The following is an 8,760-nucleotide window of genomic DNA, read 5'->3' as shown; positions in this document are numbered from 1 at the left end:
CGACATTGGTGCTTTCATTGAGAGTTCCTCTTTGTCGTCACCTTTAGGACCGATGGCTTCTTCGATCTTCAACCACGACACCGTCCAGGGCGAGACTTTTCTCCCCAAACTGATCTTTGTGTTCGGCGACTTTGCACTGCGGGCCAATTCGCTTGGCCAACTGGAGCGGATTGAAAGATACGCCCCTGGCCATCAGGTCAGATTTGGAAATTTGAACTACACGGCTGATATCCACGGGGACTTGATCTTCGACGGATTCGAGCCACAGCCGAGCGCGCCGCACTGTCACGATGGGCATGATCTAGCTCTGCCGCCGGACAATGCCCAGAGCACCGCTCAGGTGTCCGCTCCGACCCTTAGTTCGGAGCCGACCGCGCCAATCAGGGACGGATGGTTGGACGCCGCCTCGGGGGCTACAATCTCTATGGTGATCGAGCCGAATACCAGCCTTGTCCTTTGTGAAGCTTGTGACTCCAAGGCGTCGGACTCCTTTCCGAACTCCGAATCTTCCGCACCCCTTCCGATCGAGCCCGATTGGGCTCCGATCATGGAGTTCACCGCCGCGGACATCTGTCAGCACTCGGCCTTTGGCGACATCCTGAATTCACTAAAGTCTCTCTCTTTATCAGGAGAGCCCTGGCTGGACTATGGTCAGCAAGGTTGGGATGTAGACGACGAAGAAATTCAAAACCCACCCACCACCCACTTCGTAGCCACTGTCGATGATTTAACCGACATGCTCGACCTCGACTCCGAAGACATCGAAGGTATGGACGCCGATGAAGGAGACAACCAAGAACCAACGCATATAGGGCACTGGACAACCACCTCACCTCATGATGTATACATGGTGGACACACCTAAAAGAAACAAAGATGAGGAGCAAAAGGGCGCAACGAGGGATCATTCCCTCGAAAAGCAATCAAAGCGGCGGCGAAAATGCCGCGCCAAACCCCACCTCGACAGAGATCCAGCCATAGAGCAGGATGAACCGACGGACGACGAACATACCATCGAGCAACCGTCCGGACAGGGCAACTTGGATGAACAAACCAAACATCCCGTCCCCGACGAAGATAATAGTCTGGACGACCTCACGCCGGAAAAATTGCTGGAGAAGAATAACCTCCACCAAAGGCTCGTCGCCACGACACGTATCCTGAAAAAGCAGAAGCTCAGAACAGCGGAAGAAGCACTCAGAATCAGATGGGATAGAGTACTCAACACCGCACACAAGTTCGGCGACATTCCCTACACAAAGAGCTATCCGAAGCGAAAATTACTACCAGAATTTTATGAGGAGGCCTTAGAACCCCCACGGTCAAAAAACAAGGAAGCCACCAGGTCGGATAGACGACCCCATGACCGACATCGAGCGGCAAAGGGCGCCACATTCAATCTGGCACGCGATCCGCACAAGGATTCGAATAAAAAAGACGGCCCACCTAGATCTATCTATGGGCCAAGAAAGCAAGCTCTATTCAGCAATGCAACGCAACAAATATCCAAACATCACGGCACACTGAACTACAGGGGCGCCGCGCATCCCCTATGTTTCACCGATGAGGTGTTGGACCATGAATTTCCAGCGGGATTCAAGCCCGTAAGCATAGAGGCATACGACGGAACAACAGACCCTGGAGTCTAGATCGAGGATTATATCCTCCACATACACATGGCTAGAGGAGATGACCTCCACGCCATAAAATATTTACCCCTCAAGCTCAAAGGGCCAGCCCGACATTGGCTTAAAAGCCTTCCCGAAAACACCATTGGAAGTTGGTAGGAGCTCGAGGATGCTTTTCGGGTAAATTTCCAAGGTACCTATGTCCGACCTCCGGATGTAGACGATCTAAGTCATATAACTCAACAACCAGGAGAGTCAGCCCGGAAACTCTGGAACAAATTTCTTACTAAAAAGAATCAAATAGTCGACTGTCCGGACGTCGAAGCCCTAGCAGCTTTCAAGCATAGAGTTCGAGACGAATAGCTCGCCAGACACCTCGGTCAAGAAAAGCCAAGAACAATGTCCGCATTAACAAGCCTCATGACCCGCTTTTGCGCAGGAGAGGATAGCTGGTTGGCAAGAAGCAGCACCAGCAACCCAAGTACATCCGAAGTCAAAGATGGAAACGGGAAATCGCACCGTAACAAGGAACAACACCGGATCAAGGATAACAGCCCGAAGAGCACGGCAGTCAACGCCGGATTCAAAAGCTCTCGGCAGAATCAGAAAAGGCCGCCCCCCAAGGATAATAGGGACGAGCTATCTAACCTCAACAAAATCTTGGACAAAATATGCCAAATCCACAGTACTCCCGGGAGGCCTGCAAACCACACCCACCGAGATTGTTGGGTCTTCAAGCAATCCGGCAAACTCAACACCGAACACAAGGGGCTCGACATACCAAGCGAGGACGACGACGAACCCCACAAGAAGAACACCGGAGAACAAAAGAAGTTCCCACAAGAAGTCAAAACAGTAAATTCACTTCATGTGACAAAAGGGAAGAGCAGAGTGGCGCCTACGGAGATACGCGCCATACGGCCTGTCCCAGAGGAGTCCCGCCACTAGTTGTTACAACCAATCACCTTCGACCATCAGGATTACTCTAGAGGTATCTGGAACGCAGGCTGGACTGCCTTGGTCTTAGATCCGATAATTGACGGACTCCACTTTACACAAGTCCTAATGGATGGCGGAAGTGACCTAAACATGCTATATCAGTACACAATCCGCAAAATGGGGTTAAACCCAGCAATAATTCACCATGGCAACACTTCCTTTCAAGGGGTCACGCCAGGCCCAGATACCCATTGCACGGGTTCCCTCTCGTTAGAAGTTATGTTCGTCTCCCCCGACAACTTTTGAAGCGAAAAGCTAACCTTCCACATCGCCCCATTCAAAAGTCGCTATGAAGCACTACTGGGATGCGAAGCTTTTGCCCGCTTTAACGCAATACCGCATTATGCATCCCTTACACTCAAAATGCCCGGTCCACGAGGCATCATCTCATTAATGGGAAACATCAAGTGTCACCCGAGCGCGGACGATGGTGCGGCTGCCTTGACAGCCCCGCACCAATCCAGCTTTACTAGCTAGAGCACCTAAACAGGTCGTTAAAGACCTCGGACATGGCTCGACGAGTTCGGCGCAAACATACAAAGGCTTAATAGCCACATAACCCTGTACAAGGGGCTCCGCGCATTTACACCAGGAGACAATAAAGCTCAATTCTCCCCATTTTCTGTATTATACTTTGTTTATTTTAACATCGATTTCTCGCACGATTGTTTTCCACTAAGTTCCTCCCTTTTGCAGACGAACACCATGCTACACCCGTCCAGGATATGGCACAACGGAGACACAGGCGCAGACGTGCAGTAGGGACCCGTTTCAAGGATTCTTTTCAGATTAAGACCCTGCGTAAACCTTTTTTACTGTCTCTTGTTGATAACATCCCCCGGTTTTTGCTATAACCGAGGAGGAGGCTGGCGTCTTGGCACGTGGCCACGCCAGAATTTTGCGCGTACCTGGACACCAGGGGCTTTTTACCAAGGGCTTTTGTTCGGCCCGTCTTCACAAAGACCGAATACCTTAGGGAGTGTTCGGCGTCGCGAGTTTGGCCTTATATGCATCAGCTCCGAATCATTTCTTTGGTCAAATGTTGGGTTTGCCCGGCTCCTGTGTTTTGCTGCCTTACGTTCCACTCTATCGGCTAAGGCGGCACCAGGAGAACTACTGCGATTGTGCCCCGGTTCGGCCAGGCGAGCACCTCAGTAGAGAAAGCCGAAAACTGACTGTCGTTATATAGCAAGAGACTGGTCAACCACTCGATGACTTGCCGGAATCTTTAGGATTCCTCTGCATTAACGAAGGGCCGTTTCCCGGTCAGGCACACACGCGCCCCGAATTCGGGCGAGCGCGGTGCCCCTAGGGGCTATTCAGTAGCCCCACTGTCAAACTCCTATGGCTAAGTGAAAGTGATAAAGCATTATAGTCCGGTTGCGTAGTTCGCTGCGCTATCACCTCCTTTATAGTACCAAGACGTTGGATCAAGTGTGAAAGGCGCCTTTTGCGAACACCCCCGCATTATATGCGTGGGTGCTGAAGCCAACGACTGCCATCTTTCAGGTTATATACACATATACATTAATGGCCGCACATGAGGCATTCTAATTCTTGAAAGCACAAGTATAAAAAAGCTTTTACATCCCATCAAAATATTGTTTTACAATAGCACATGTTATTCGAACACAACATCCTTTGAGCACTGCGTCTCTATTAAACGAGCGCCCCGAAGAACTTCCTCAAAGTAGTGCTTGGCAGGTACTCGGCTTTCGTTCGAATCCCGGGATGCAACAACACTGGCCTTCATATCCGCCTAGTATGTCTTGACACGGGCAAGAGCCATATGTGCACCCTCTATGCATGCTGACCTCTTCATTGCATCAACATGCGGCACCGAACCAAGGAACTGCTGCACCAAGCTAAAATAACTCTTCGGCTCTAGCTCTTCCGGCCACAGACGACTCGCGACGTACCTCATAGCGAGTCCGGATAACCTGTTCAGCTCCTCCCAAGCGGCCAAACGGTTGGACACCGAAAGTGGGCTCTCTAGATTGTGGAACCGCGACCAAAACAGTTCTCCCAATTTATGGTCATCCAGATCCCGGAAGTGTTCGGTCGCGTCCGCGGCACTCGCCTCCAAATCCAAATAAGTGTTCGCCGCACTCCACTTCCGGTCCAACGGAGCATACTTAGGATCCCCGAACTTCATCCGCAGCATATAGGGCTTTCCAGCCGCGATATCTCCGGCCTGACGTAGCTCCTCCTTCATAGGTCTCATCGCAGAGCGAGTGTCCTTGGACAGTGACCTTTTCTAGTTCCTTCTGTGCCACCCTATCTTATTTTTCACGAAGCTTACAACGGTCGGCAGCATCCTTCAATTTTACAGCCATCTCGGCCATTTCTTTCTTGCTCTGGCAGTGAGCAGCCTGTTCGGCTTTTAGCTCTTCAGCCGCTTTAACGGCAGCCGCATCGCTCTTCCTCACTTGCTCCTTGGCTCGGGCAAGTTCCGCCCGAAGGTTCTCCATGGCAGCGGCACCATCTGCATTAAGCACATATGTTATAAGGCACGAGCATCAAGCTCCTCTTATCAGATGTCTTTGGAGACATTAGATACCTTGTGCCTCGTCTAGCCGCTCATTTACAAGCGCGATGTCGGCATCTGCTACGTCAAGTTGCCGCTTTAGCTCGGCAAATTCATCAGTCCGGCTAGCCACCGAACACCTCGCCACCTACATAGGAAAGGCAACATATTATACCTGGGATTATGATCCTCTACGCGCCGTCATTTTTGACAACACACAGAGTCTTAGGAGCTACTATTTATACAGGGCGCATTTTATATATGCAGCTCTGTCAAAAGGTACATCTTTTCGCGTACCTCAAAACATGTTAGTAAACTCCTGGCGGCCTCGTACAATCCGCTTTCCACGGATGAAATCCTTCTAATCACCATGTTCATCAACACACGGTGTTCTTTTGAGATAGACGCTCGCCCGAGCAGATCCTTCAGCCCCTCCGACCGTGCACCAAAAGGTGTCGGACTAGTCCGACGACCTTTCTCAAGGTCTGGATTTGGAGAAATCCTCTGAGACGACACCTCGGGGTCGCCAGCCTCGCAAGACGGTACAGCTAGGGGAGGCGTTTCGCTCTCCATCATCTCTGGACGGAGATCCCCTGAAGATGAGCTCTGCTGAGAAGGGTTGAGACCCCCCCTCTTTACTTACGGCTCGTTGGAGAGCTGATCCCCTTGGGGGCACAATGCGGCCGGAGCACTCTCCAGCGCCGGACCCTCTGACGAAGATTTCTTCCCCCGCTTTGAGGCGATCGCCTCCGGGTCTTCAGAGGCATTCCTCTTCTTTCCCTAGATAGAGGAGTTCTCGATTCCTCCCTTCTTGACAGCCTCCTTCACGGAGGCGGTAGCTTCTTTGTTCCCCTCTTCACCTTCTTCAAAAGGCACAATCTCCCGCATCCTGGTCAACACGGGATCCGGTGTGGTCTCAGGGAGGGGGGCCGGACACCTGATAAGCTTTGCTTCCGCCATCCACTCCTTTTTAAAGGATAGCTCTTTTAAGGGCAATTCTATGATAAATGTACGGATGGCGTGTCCGGGTACGGGGCTACTTACTTGAGTATCCAGGCGATTGCAGCTCAGACCTGCGTCCTCGGACAAGTCCGGACACCTTGCTTGTGATCTGAAGAACGATTTGTACATTTCCACGGGCATCGTGCCCATAAAGTGTTGGAGAGCTCGTGTCCCTTCTGGATTAAATTCCCACAGGCAGAGGGGCGACGTTTGCAGGGCAGTATGCGGCGAATCAGCATAACCTGCGTCACTACGGCCAAATTGATATCTCTCTCTAGGATATCTCGAACGCGGCCCTGCAGCAAGGGCACGTCCTTGGGCGGCCCCCAGTTAAGCCCTTTATTGACCCATGATGCTAGCCGTGGTGGGGGACCCGAGCGAAAAGCAGTTGGCGCCGCCCATGTGGTGCCCCTGGGAGCTGTGATGTAGAACCACTCTCGTTGCCATAAGCCGAACTCCTCTTGAAAAGAGCCCTTGGGCCATGGAGCGTCAGCAATCTTGCTTATAATGGCACCTCCGCACTCAGCGTGCTGCCCCTCGATCATCTTCGGTTCTACCTTGAAGGTTTTAAGCCATAGCCCGAAGTGAGGAGTAATATGGAGGAAGGCCTCGCACACGATGATGAACGATGAGATTTGGAGGATGGACTCCGGAGCTAAGTCGTGAAATTCTAGCCCGTAATAAAACATGAGCCCCCTCACAAAGGGACCAATCGGGAAGCCTAGCCCCCGAAGGAAGTGAGATGTGAACACCACACTCTCACCGGGCTGGGGAGTGGGAATAGCCTGCCCTTGAGCAGGCAGCCTATGCGAGATTTCGCTGGTCAGATACCTGGCATTTCTCAGCTTTCGCACGTCTTCTTCCGTAACAGAGGAAGGCATCCACCGGCCTTGAAGGTCGGAGACGGACATCATCGAAGGTCTGAAGCACCTGAATCTGAAGCTTTGGGTGTTGGAACTCGAGGCAAGAGGTAGATTTGATTGGATTGAAAGAGAGGAGTCGAGGCTTGGTCCCTTTATAAAGGGGTTGAATACCAAGAGCCGTCCCCGTGACCGTTTGGGACTCACTTTCAATTATGAGGCCATACCAATGGCACAGTTGGGTTACCCACGTCCGTATTGATGAGAATCCTGGAATAAGGGGACATGATCTCTACTTTGACAAGACGTGCCAAGGAAACCGCCTCGCTAAACGCGCTATGGTGGGACGGTAAAACGATTCGGATAAAGGGTTGGCCGTGGCATGATGTCACACTATGGAATACGTCAGCAGATTAGATTTGTGCAGATATTATTCTCTCTACGGTGGTATGTGGAACTTATTTTATAGAGCCAGACACTATCCTTGTGTTCAACATCTTCTATGAAGTATTCGGAGGAGGAACCCGCCTTGCAATGCCAAAGACAAATTTGTGCGCCGGACTCGTTGTCATGGAAGCCTAGTTCAGGGGCTACTAAGGGAGTCCTGGATTAGGGGGTGTCCGGATGGCCAGACTCCCGGACTATGAAGTTACAAGATTGAAGACTTCGTCCCGTGTCCGGATAGGACTTTCCTTGGCGTGGAAGGCAAGCTTGGTGATATGACATGTAGATCTCCTCCCATTGTAACCGACTCTGTGTAACCCTAGCTGAGGGAGTCCCGGACTAGGGGGTGTCCGGATAGCCGAACTACCATCATCGGCCGGACTCCAAGACTATGAAGATACAAGATTGAAGACTTTGTCCCGTGTCCGGATGGGACTTTCCTTGGCGTGGAAGGCAAGCTTGGCGATACGGATATGTAGATCTCCTACCATTGTAACCAACTCTGTGTAACCCTAGCCCTCTCCGGTGTCTATATAAACCGGATGGCTTTAGTCCATAGGACGAACAACAATCATACCATAGGCCAGCTTCTAGGGTTTAGCCTCCTTGATCTCGTGGTAGATCTACTCTTGTAACCCACATCATCAATATTAGTCAAGCAGGACGTAGGGTTTTACCTCCATCAAGAGGGCCCGAACCTGGGTAAAAACATCGTGTCCCTCGTCTCCTGTTACCTTCCGCCTAGACGCACAGTTCGGGACCCCCTACCCGAGATCCGCCGGTTTTGACACCGACATTGGTGCTTTCATTGAGAGTTCCTCTGTGTCGTCGCCGATAGGCTCGATTGCTTCTTCGATCATCATCAACGACGCAGTCTAGGGTGAGACCTTCCTCCCCGGACAGATCTTCGTATTCGGCGGCTTTGCACTACGGGCCAATTCGCTTGGCCATCTAGAGTAGATCGAAAGTTACGCCCCGGGCCGTCAGGTCAGATTTGGAAGTTTGGACTTCACGGCTGACATCCGTGGGGACTTGATCTTCGACGGATTTAAGCCACAGCCGAGCGTGCCGCACTGTCACGTCGGGCATGATTTAGCTCTGCCGCCGGACAGTACCCTATAGGCCGCACTCGAAACCACTCCGATCTTCAATTCGGAGCCAGCTCCGCAGATCGAGGATGGATGCCTAGACACCACCTCGGGGGCTGCAACCTCTACGGCGATAGAGCCGAACACCGATCTTGTCCCCCATGAAGCTCGTGACTCCGAGGTGCCGGACTCCTTGCCGGACTCCGGACCTCC

The sequence above is a fragment of the Triticum aestivum genome, chromosome 1B (genome assembly GCF_018294505.1).
Source record: "Triticum aestivum cultivar Chinese Spring chromosome 1B, IWGSC CS RefSeq v2.1, whole genome shotgun sequence".
In the NCBI taxonomy this organism is placed as follows: Eukaryota; Viridiplantae; Streptophyta; class Magnoliopsida; order Poales; family Poaceae; genus Triticum; species Triticum aestivum.
Note: the sequence above shows the minus strand (reverse complement) of the source record.